At 33.1% G+C, this 12,472-nt stretch overlaps 1 protein-coding gene across 1 annotated transcript in view; it reads right to left on the bottom strand.

Annotated features, from left to right (window-relative positions):
- LOC114942317 (neurotrimin) overlaps nucleotides 1-2,655 on the bottom strand; it is a 341,341-nt gene extending 338,686 nt beyond the window's left edge. The window contains exons 1-2 of the mRNA XM_085487535.1: nucleotides 2,524-2,655; nucleotides 336-376 (exon numbers count right to left, since the gene is read on the bottom strand). The gene's annotated coding sequence lies outside the window, so the exon portion shown is untranslated. The remainder of the gene's footprint in view (nucleotides 1-335; nucleotides 377-2,523) is intronic.
- Between the last annotated feature and the right edge of the window lie 9,817 nt (nucleotides 2,656-12,472).

The following is a 12,472-nucleotide window of genomic DNA, read 5'->3' as shown; positions in this document are numbered from 1 at the left end:
ATTCGATTTTAATGTATTTTTTTTTTATTTTTAGAAGACGGAATTCTTCTTAAAACTCTTGTAGAACCATAAATCTTTTAAATTTGAATAATTATTGATAAGGAAAATGTCGTAGGATAAAATGATACGCCGTATAAAGTTGGCATATCAATTTGTCCTTAGGCATTCTCTTCGGTTTAAAATGGCCATCAGAACTATTTGTTTAAATTATCGAAAACTATCGAAAACTATTGAAAATAAAGAACTCGTATTTATGAGTTTCCACGAAATAAGATGCTTCACACACATCTATTATTGCTACAGAAATGTTATAAAATAAACAATTTCTCACTCACCGATAGCTGCAATATAGTGAAGTTGTACACAGCAGATTGATCTGAAAACAAAAGATTAAAATTATGTACATACATGTGTGTATACTATTATATCAAGAGACACGGTAGTGTCTCGCGACCAGTTAAGGGCGTAGCCGAGACACCGTGTATCTTAACGCGAGTCGGACATTTGAGTCTTTATAATATTTCGAATTCTCAATAACGGCTGAAGCAATCGAGTTTATACTAGACTTAATCGATAGATTGAGTTTGAATTATATAATAAAAGTGTCTTTATTTCTGCTCTACGTGATTTGTAAGCAGAGATATATAATTGCAAAGTCGAAATATGAAAAATTTCTTTTAAGAAACGTCCCCGTCATCATTATCATCATCGACCACGCAAACATAGTAGTATCGTGCTACACGTATTCACACGTATACAATACATGCGCACACATATATCACACGTACACAACACATGAATAGATGCATGTATTGGAAATGTCCATCTCGCACGTTTTACAACAGACGGCGATAGTTGCCCTCCGCTATATTGACAGCGTGCGGGGTTAGATATTTTCAATTTTCAATTTCAATTTTTACATTCAATTTTAATGTTATTATTTGCAAATTTATTGTCATAATAATTTATGTGCAAGTTTACAGTCTGTGATACAAAATCAGATATTTTGCTATTATTTCAATAATATTTCAATTATATAAATGCCTATGTATGAGTATGCATATATTTTTAATAATTTTCTTAATTAGCTTCTATATTTTTTTCAGTTGTACATCAAGCAGGTAGCATTATCAGCTCACTTGTGAGCATGGGTTGGGCAATGGCTAGTTATCATCGCAGCATTCGATTAGCTTAACAAGATAAATCTAATATCAGTGCTATAGGAACTATTTTACAATTTTTCTGGCATTTTCTTATTGCAGGTACATATATATCCAATAATTAATATACAAAATTAAATATTATTCATCACACACTTTGTATCAAAATAATATATTTTTTTAAATTTATTTTAAATTTATTTAATCAATGCTAAATTAATACCTAATCAAAACATCACATACCAATGCTCAAGCTCGTATGACAATAAAAACAATGATAAATTATTAAATTAAGGCCATGTGTAACGAGCAATACGATATTATTTTATTATTGAGAAGAAAATTCTTAATTTGAAATAATAATTATACAAACGTTTCGAGCTCTACTTGCTCCTCTTCAGTGCGCAAAAAAAAATAGTGATAATAAATAACGATAATAAATAAATACATAAAATTCTAATAAAAAATCCGCAATACATAGTCAATATAAGTTATATAGTTGAGTCATAGTTAAAACGCAAAATATATTTACAATGAATTGAGACCATTAAAATAGTTCAACAAAGTAAGAACCCAATTAGAAGCAGAATGATTCGTCCGGTTATTCATAAAATATATTAGAATTATTAATAAAAACTTGGAATGACACTTATACATTACTCCAAATGAACCACTTATCGTTATTTGATGAAAGTCCCTCGATCTGGCAATGATTATGTTCATCTTCTCCAAATTATTTGATATTTGTTAACTGAATTTAAAGAATTTATTCGCGCCCAGTTTTTTTAACTAAAATTTTTTTATTTCTTTTTATTTTATATTAATTTTAAATTTGCATAAGTTTTTAAATTTTAATTTTTTATAAAAATGTTTATTTATTCGAGCAATAATTGGACATTACTTTTTGTAGAGATATTAATTTTAGAACATAAATTTTTGTCAATTGATAGATTTTTTTACTTAAAAATACTTTTTTGTTTAACACTTTTTCACATGGCGCATGGACTTGGCATCTTGTTTTTCTTTTTTTTTATAAGATAAGTTTTTTTATGGTACAATTCTACATTTGCAAATTTTAATTTTTATTGATTCATTATACGACTCTATATATGTCTGCAACTTTAATTTTCCACTGGTACAAGTTTCTACTTTCACTTGGCGCAATTTTTTTTTATTTCATTACTTTTGTTACGATTGTACATGGGTTTATAATCGATAATTTTTCATACAATTCTATTGTACATGGGTTTGCAATGGATAATTTTTGTTAATGGTAATACATACAGGTGTTTTAAAAGTCTGAAAACGCTCAAATATTTCATAAACAATGCAGTTTAGAAAAAATTTTTTTTATTTTGTATACCTCACAGTTGCTCCACTGTCGCTTGATGCCTCCCCGGGCCTCCTTCTCCTCTCTTGGTCCTTCGTAGCACTCACGATACTCGCGAAAATACGAATAATTACGATCGCCCGATACTTTACACGGCACTCCCGACACGCGAAACTTTACACGGCACTCCCGATACGACGCGTGAATCGCACTGTGTATCGCAATGCTACCTGTAACAAGTAAAATACATACATATATTAGAATAATCTTATTATTTCGCATTATAATATACACAATATAAATATGCAAGCTCGAATTAACAATAGATATATCCAGGGATCGCAACACATTTACGCGCGCAAAAACAGATTAGGTTGGATTATGTTGATCGTTGGCAAGAAATTTATTTGCATCGAATTTCTTCTCACAAAATATGCGTTTCGAACAATTACGACTACATATGAACGTTGAAATTATGATATGCGATTGATAAATATTACAATACAAAAATAAGAAACGATTATGTTTACTAATTAATCACAACGGGACACCTCGAACTGCTTATGCTGTAGCGACTACAAAGATGAAGTTAGTTAGGGAACTAGCTAGCAATGAGGGCATTGACTTTTCTCTCTGGGTGACAAACTTGTTTTATTTTATTTTATTTATGTTAATATATCTCTTAGGGAGGATTCACACCTTGGCAGAAAAGCAGAAAACAGAAAAGCAGAAGCTAATCAGAATTAGCGTTGGCAGTAAGTTTACTACCACTGACAATGAGTTTACTATCTAGTAAGCTTACTGCCAACACGAGTTCTGATTGGCTTCTGTTTTTCTGTTTTCTGCTTTTCTGTCAAGGTATCAATCCTCCCTTACCCATTTATTATGGAAGTTAGCTTCCTTTTTTTTTTTTTATCAAATTGCGGCGAAACACGTTAATTAATCGTGGCGTTGCAATAATGACCGAAGCTATCTGTTGTTCTACAAACATTGGGAACTAGCTTCCGGCAACTTCATTCTTATAGCGCGCGTAATACTATATTTGATTTAAAAAAAAATAATTAATTAAAATTCGAAGAAGATTCGTTCAAAAAAATATTAAAATAAAAGTATATTTTTCGAAAATCGTCTCATGTCAATATCTATATATGTGTAGATATAGATGTCCGGTTATCTTTATTTTAATTTAATATTTTTTGCTTTATTTAGAAGACAGAACTCTTTTTAGAACTATAAATTATTTCCTGATAATTATTATACTGATAAGGAAAATGCCGTAGGATAAAGTAATATGCAGCGTGAAGTTTGCACATCAATTTGTCCTTAGGCATTTAATCGCTATTAAGAACTATTTATTTAAACTATCAAGAACTCTAGAACTATTGAAAGTTTCATCTCATCTCATCTCCCTTTCTTACATTACGAAAAAAAAATGATTATATTGTTAAATATTTTACATATATTAATATTATAACAATATCGATCAACTTTGAGAATAAATGACTCCTGAATAATATTTATTTAAAATTGAAGCAACTTCTCTAAAAATCATCTTCTTTATTAACTTCTAGCTTAGTTGCATATGTCTGTGAAACTCGATTTTCTCAAGCTCTTATAAGTCTTTGATGCAAAATGTAAAACTACCTAATAGCAACGAAAGACTCAAAGAAGCGCTGTTTTTTGCGTACTTAGTCTTTCTTATAAAATCGCGTATCTTTATAGAGATATAATGTGTCGAAAGAATAAATCGTCGCTTTAAAAATTGAAGATGCTTGTTAAATACTGTAGCACTATATACTTACAGTGACAGAAATAAGAAATGAAGAGAGTTTCTATTAATCTGCGAGACGTTTAACATTACATTTCCATCTCGTGCAATGATATAATGAAGAATATATTCAGAATTCTTTCTCACCGTTGCTGAAATTGCACGAAAAAGTGAAACTCGCGGAAAGAAGCGACAGCCGTTCCCCTCTCTCTCTCTTTTTCTCTCTTTCCCTCTCTTTTTCATTACGTATACGATGATAAAAATTGGATTACAAGTTTCTCAATCTTCTCCGTACTGCTTTCTTCATATGCAAGTGAATTTTCGTGAATATTCCGGCGATAATATACCCAAAAATGACACCACAAAATTCGTCGACTTAAATTCTGAATACAATTTCAACAAAAATACTATAGCATAGAAAAAAAGCTAAAAATTATATAACAAATGAGAAAGAAATAAAAAATTCTATCTTTAATTTATACGAAGCTGCGCTTATCGAAAAAATACAATTACATAATTTTTATTTATATTCTTTACAAAAATAAAATATATAGTAATTATTAATATTATTATTTAATTGAATAAAATTCAATATTACACTTTTTAATAATTTTTTCTAATTTTACATGTATTAATCATCTATATATCACAAGTTGACATTAAAAAATATTATTATACATTTCAAAATACGGAAGCATTTGATTTACTTTCTCCGAGCGCGAAGTAAACCTTATATCTATAAAATATCTTAAAGTTTCCATTTTTCGTACACGATGATAAAGCATCGTAGATACGTGAATGTATGATACATCACCTGACACGCGCGTAATCAAGTAACTCATCTGTAAGTTTTACGATCTTACCCGAACTAAGTCTATAGTAAAAATTTTTACGATAAGATTTTATGTACAGCTCTGTATTGTTAATCAAAGAAAACATTGATTAATCAACGTCTCTCGCCGTAATTTGATAAAAAAAAGAAAGCGATTGTTAACGCGCTGACTTCCGCAATAAATGAGTAAGAGATATGCTAATTGAAATAAGATGAAAAAAAATTTGTCACCCAGAGAGAAAAGTCAATGAAGGAATTAGCTATCATTGAATTACGAGCAGTTCATCTTTGGGGTCGCCAACATAATAAAATGTAATTCTTTCGTGAAGAAACAAAAACATGTGCAAATAAAATGATTGAACTTAATATTTCCTTTTACATGCGAAATATTTATATAAAAATTTGTTCTCTCTCATCTTTATCCAAATTTATTACTTATAGAAGAAACGAAAAATAATAGATGTGGAAATCAAAATTAACACACTGCGTGATTAATTGGAAACGAATGATAAACCTCGCGAAAAAGTTTTTTGAATATGTGAAAAATGATATTCAGTAAATTTTATATTCTATAAATATTTGCTATAAAATATGTTTAAATATAATTCCGTTTAATTATTTATACATTTAGCTATTGTTGAATGCAAATTTGGTCAGAACTGTAACATAAGCCGTGTATGTGAATTCCAAACGATAATTCCAATCGAACGATAATGCATGGCAGATATAGATTACGAACGATTATGGTCATTTGAAAATTAGTGCAAACGCGAAGCGAGATAAATCAGCTCTTTGAAACGCATCATTTCTTCATTAAACGCGCGCGCGTTAGAGATGCATCGATAATGCTTCATGAACTACATACAGGTATATCCGTGGAACGCGGTTGTCTTGGTGATGGTTTCCTTCGCCATCGAACCTCCGGTATCCGGAGCATCGTCATTATCGCTAAAAAGACGGACATTCCTCATCGCGCAATACTTTACGGCGTGCTATGTAATAAAGAGATTCCTTTGGCTGACTGGAACGCAGTGTGGATGTCATTTCTATTTTCAAATTAGTCCTGTTCGTCTCGATCCGATAGACGATATAGCGAAAGAATGCGATTCACTCTAAGTCACGGATGAGGAGAGCAATCAAGAGAGACGGCCTTTAATTTATTTCGCGCTAGACGTCGTTGGATAGGAAAAAAAGCTGTTCGCTTATAGAATCTATATTTCATGTAAAATTAATCGTTACTCTCGCGTATGTACAACAATTAATTATAGAGGATACCTCTCTCAAATCGAATGAAAAAAAATATTCATTCACCAAACTATTTTTTGGTTAAGTCCAGAACACCCTGTGTAATATTAATTGTCGTACATGCGACAATCGCCTGTGTGTGAAATATAGATTCTATGCAAAAAAAAATGGTGAAACTATTAATTATTCTCACTTTATCGCTAGAATATATTTTTTGCTTTGTATTAAATCCCTGAATAATGAAAGAAATTTTTATATTATACACGGTTCGTGTGTAAAAGTCGCACCATTTTTCTAGGCAATACGAAACATCACATGATGTAATGTAGTAATTTTTTTACGCGAATATTGATAATTGATATAAAACATTGGTCATTATACATCAGACATCCTTACAATCGGATTAATAGGAAATGTATTTATATCCTTCACGGACTATCGCATTGTAATTTCATTTCTGAGCAATTAATACGCCGGCTGTAACCGATGCGCGTAATGGTCCATCGTTCGCGCAGATTGACAAACGGAAAGCAAATAGGAATAGCGATGCCGATATTTGCGCGTAGCCACGGTGTAAATAACGCGTATCAAAGGATGTGGATATGAACGCATATGAGCTGCCGAATCCCTGTTTAGCGTACTAAATTTGACAGAACATATTTATATAGGATAAATAGGGCAACTGCGTCACGCGCCTATATTTCTATGTACATAATTAATTCTATTTATTGATATGTAATTTTTCAAGTAAATAATTTGTGAACGTTGCACAATTAATTAGCTGAAATTTATCACATTAATTTGGTTCATATAATGCCGAGGAAAGGAGAAACCATATATGATGTGAAAAAGAAGAAAACAAATATAATTCAAAGCAAACAATATGGTCAATGCTGTGTTACATATATTGATAAATTGCAGCAATATCAATTCCTGCAAGACGAACTACCGTATTTCCTGAAAACGATCTATAATAGTCGCGCGACATTCGCGACCGATCGTTCCGGATCGTGCGAAACCCATCGTCGAAAGATAAAATTCCCCGACGTGTGTGATATGGAAGTTATGCACGTGTGCATTAAACAGAAAAACAAATCGCAGATGTGCCATAAAACCGCGTTTCTATGTCGCGCTTTTTTTTATACATTCTAGCGACTGCGTAGCAATCGGTGAATTACGCGAAAACCGCCCTCGGTCCCATGGATCCCTCAATAATTTATCGATTAAGTCGTGCGTGGAATACGAATCTCCGGCATCTCCGGGCCGGGGGTCGCGAATTAAAGCGCGCGTTGCACTTGTCAAATTGTCATTATTCACTGTCAAAATATCGCGATCGACTGAACCCGATGGAGCGGATTCTCTCTATTTTCGACAAATCCTGCAGAAAATCAAGTTGCAAAAAGAATCGACATGTCAAAATTTAAAATTTTCTTCCATTGTCAAAAAAATATTTGTGTTGCAATATATTTTTTTTCTCAATTATTTATAGTCATATTATATATGTACGATGACCGTTCTTTATTTTAGAGAACAGTCCATTATTCAAGCAGCTGTCCTTTAAATTTATTCATTTCTCCAAAATTAAATCTTGTCCTTTATTTTTTATTTAACGTTTTGATGTCTAATATTGTAGTATTAACATTAGAATTTGTACAAAAATGAAACCTATTTAAAAAAAACCAAGGACTTTTTGTTTCAACATAGTCCAATCAGTTTCAAACTATCACAGACTTTTGATAGTCACAGAATAATTTTTTTGCTCGTCGATCTGCACTTTTTTGGTCGCAAGCTAATTTAGAAACATGTAATAAAGCCCTAGAATTTTCGTCCTCTATTTTCTCACAAAAATATATCTCCGAAATTATATGTAATATAATCGTCTGTGATATTTCTTCACGAAAAAGCATGACGTCGGCTAAGTTTAAAAGCTCGCTACTCCGGTTTTGTCAATAGAAAAAAAGGAACGAAGCAGAAAAGGAGAGGATCGCGATCCTCGGAGGCTAATTTGCGCGCACATCGCGTTCATGTGCATGTGCGAGATGTTGAGCGACGATGACGGCGTATCGAATCTCCGGGTAACACGAGGGGTGCGTTCCGTTATGCACTGCAAGTACTGGCACTATGGGTGCGTTCCGTTATGCACTGCAAGTACTGACAGTACTACCAATAGCGTTCCGATATAGATAGCAGTGCACTGCGAAAGTACTATCATGAGTATATGACGTCATTAATTTTGACGTTATTTCCTGTTGCGATTACTGCAACCGGCGAGGTAAAGCACTCGCAGTAATCAAGATGGCTACCTCCATGGGTGCGTTCCGTTATGCACTGCAAGTACTGGCACTATGACGTCATGCAAGTGTACTGTTGACAGCGTTCCTTTTTAATTTTGTGCACTTTGAAGCTACTGCAAAATAGTAAAACGGAACGCACTACAGTACGCTTTCAGCAGACTTTTAACTAACCTTTTTCGCTAATAATCATCGAGTGAAAAATTGGTGAAATGGATAATACCATTATTGCATTAATTACATATAATTTAATCGAGAATATATATGATTCGAGTGAGTCATCAAGTGAAAGCGATTTGGAAATGGAATTAATAAATGAAATGAGACGACAAATTAAAATACCTAGAATAAAATGTAAAAATTACGTTAAAAATATTGTATCATTATATTCAGATATGGAATTTAAAAGTTAGTTCCATCGTACACATGGAGGTAGCCATCTTGATTACTGCGAGTGCTTTACCTCGCCGGTTGCAGTAATCGCAACAGGAAATAACGTCAAAATTAATGACGTCATATACTCATGATAGTACTTTCGCAGTGCACTGCTATCTATATCGGAACGCTATTGGTAGTACTGTCAGTACTTGCAGTGCATAACGGAACGCACCCGAGGACGGGAGTCTCGAGCGCGATCGCATGAAGAAGAGGAACGCATACAAAAGGTTAACGGCGTGTAAATTTCACGCGGCAAATTTCGCTCAAGCGCGGAATCGTCAAGGAATGACTGCTCTTAAGTTTAGTGGCACGTTAGACTGCGGAAATCGCAGTCATATGTATGTGCGCGTACATACAAGTTCTTGGTGCCTTCTTTTGTCCTCCGATCCGTTTTTTAAAGTCGATGTCTCTTTATCATCTTTAAGTCGATCTCTCATCATTTCGTATAACATTTAATTTTAAGTATTCCATCCGTAATGAATTTCATTAACTGATTCTCTTTCGCGAATAATCTGTAATTGAAATCTTCTTATCATTACAATTAAGATTTTGTACATTTTTAATAATTAAACACCGAAAAATAGCGCCAAGAGGATCCTCTTAATTTAAAATGATATTCTTAATTTATTCTTATTTTTAGAAAAAAATATACTAAAATTTAGAGAAATTTCTTAAATTAAGAGGATCCTCTTGGCGCTAAAAATACCTACTATTTTTTCGGTGAAAAAATTAAAAAAGATCCGTCAATTTTCAATTTAATGTTGGGATAAGCGGCAGTTCTTTCAGTTTAATTTCTAATATCTGTGACAATATAGCTGTGATATATTCTCTTTCTTGCGACTGCAAGTAAAATCTGACATAAAATTGCGATACGCTCGGCCATCGTTCGCGAAATGAAAAGAGCCTACTATTAAGATAAACTTTAGCTCACCTTAATGAAAGCGCGCGCGATATCCGATATAAAATGCGCGTATAACGCGAATGTCATTTCGTGCGATATTCGCGAATCACTGTAATCTTGAAGTTTATCTTACGGAGATAAAAGGTACACATTGCAGAGAAAAAAATAAAATAGTTATGCAGCGTAATAAATGTCTAACAATAAGTAACGTAATAGTAACACAGATGTAAAGCTGTAAAAAATTTAATAATTGTTGGATATACATATGTATGAAAAATATATCTCGATGCGTCGACTGATTTTCATCAACTAAATTATGTCAACATGTTTATACTACGATCAACAATGATCGAATGAGCGCATGCATAATAATTCACATGCAATACATTATTTGTTAATTGATTGCTGTTTAATATATATGATAATTAAAATTTTAACATGTTAATTATATCGTGTATGCTTAAAGATCCCTTTTAAGGGCAGGCAGTATGTTGTCGCACACGGCAGTTACCGATTCACATAAATTATCCGACGCCGGATAACCGTCGGATTAAGATCGTAGGCACGGAACTTACCCCGACATACATATTTTGACAAGGGCAGGCGAGGGTTAAGACCAAGATTTAGCTCGTCTATGTAGACATAGTCCCGCGATCGTCAACGTAGTCGATATCAGGCTGGGAACCTTCTCGCGGAAGAGTTACCTCTACTTTTTTTTAAGTTAAACATACAAACACGAAGGAAAATGGATATTCTTTTATAAAAAGAAGGTATCGCGTAATACTAATTTATTGGATACCTCTGTTAAATTTAGCGAAAAGACTAAAAAACGTCATGTAGAAGAGAAGAAGCAGTGAATCGTTCGTGTATCTCTCATCAAAACGAATCTAGTGTTAATTTTTAAAATAGCTTTTACATATTTTACATTTTCTTTTTTCGCGAATGAATTAATTATCTCTATTATCCTCACTAAAATTACATATATATATATATATATATATATATATTATGTTATAAAATAGAGATACAAAACTCGTAGCTTTTATATTTATCAAAAAATGTATAATAAATAAAGTTAGTAAAAAGCCCATCGACAAAATATGAATAAATTAATGAAAAAAATATGAACGCACACACACATTTCCAGGTTTGTTAATTATAAAATTGAATGATTTATCTTTCTGTTTTACTATATCTGGAAATAAAAAAGAGGGAGAAAAAGAGAGATATCAATATAGAGATGTATAGAATATATTACATAGTAATAATATATAAAGAGTAAGGCCCCCTTTACACACAGCAAAGAAAATATTAGGAATACATATTAAATATTAGAGAAATAAGAATTTTTTTTAAATAATAAAATCGAAAAGCCTCTCTGATATAAAAATATTTAATAATAGTTTTTCAATTTTATTTTAAACTAAATTCCTAACATTTAATATTTATTCCTAATATTTTCTTCTATTGTGCGCGGGATCTAAAAAAAACATGCAACAGTATTCTTAATAGAAAAATCTCTAAGAATGCGAACTATTTCCGCATTCCCTCACCTCCGATTCCTTTGTAGATCGCATTATGGCGAGAATCACGAAACTAATTCGACGAGACTCGAAGACGAATCGTCGAAAGTAGCGCTTAACGAGCACCTTAAACAACCACCGCTAAATCGTCACGGGGAAAGAAGCCGCACAAATGTAGGGGAATCCCTCAACGGCGGAGAGGGAGGAAACGAGAGAGGGTGGGAGAAAGCGGGTAAGAGACGGCTAAAGATAATGTACTCCTGCATACAGATGACGTTATTAAACGGAAATCTGCAGATGGAGCGAACGCATAAAGCACTGTCTGCCATCGTTGTCTGATTAGGCATGCAACGTTTCCCCTGTTTTCCCCTGCCCCTCCCCTCGACCCCCTATACACCCCCTTGTTTCCGCGAGAAGCTCTCTGCCTCTCTCTTCCTCTTCACTCGTTCTATTTCTCTCTCACTCTTGTTAGATATAGTCGCGCGGCGGCATTGCACCGCCAAGTAAATTCCGTAAAACGATAACGACAATTTTAACATCGCGTGTAATGCAACACACATCGCGCGACAATCCGGTTCGTTCGCGGAAACGCGTTTTTCTCGCGAATGCGTTTTGTCGAAAATCTCGCGGGAATCGTAACCTTTTATAGCTATCCCGGCACGTCGAAACGTGTTCTCCGCCCTACACGTTGTCCACAAATAAAATGGAAATGCCTCGCAACGCAAAGTAAATTTACTATTTCCATATTCATCCGTCATATATAAATGGCCATAAATTAACAGCATTAATCGATATTCTTGCTTAAAATTAACTGCGCACACTAAAGTTAGAAATCTGGCTAAAGACACTTTATTGTGTACATATGTATAGGTACATATTGCGAGATATATGTATTATATATTTAGTATTTAGTTAATAATAAGTGCATGAAATAAAACAGCTCTCTTTCTTTCTCTCATTCTTTCTCTCTCTCGCAGAAATGTC

Source organism: Nylanderia fulva, unplaced genomic scaffold (genome assembly GCF_048542155.1).
Source record: "Nylanderia fulva isolate GAGA-0341 unplaced genomic scaffold, ASM4854215v1 Scaffold57, whole genome shotgun sequence".
Lineage (NCBI taxonomy): Eukaryota > Metazoa > Arthropoda > Insecta > Hymenoptera > Formicidae > Nylanderia > Nylanderia fulva.
The sequence above is the reverse complement of the archived record's forward strand: the minus strand, read 5'-3'. Positions and strand labels throughout refer to the sequence as shown.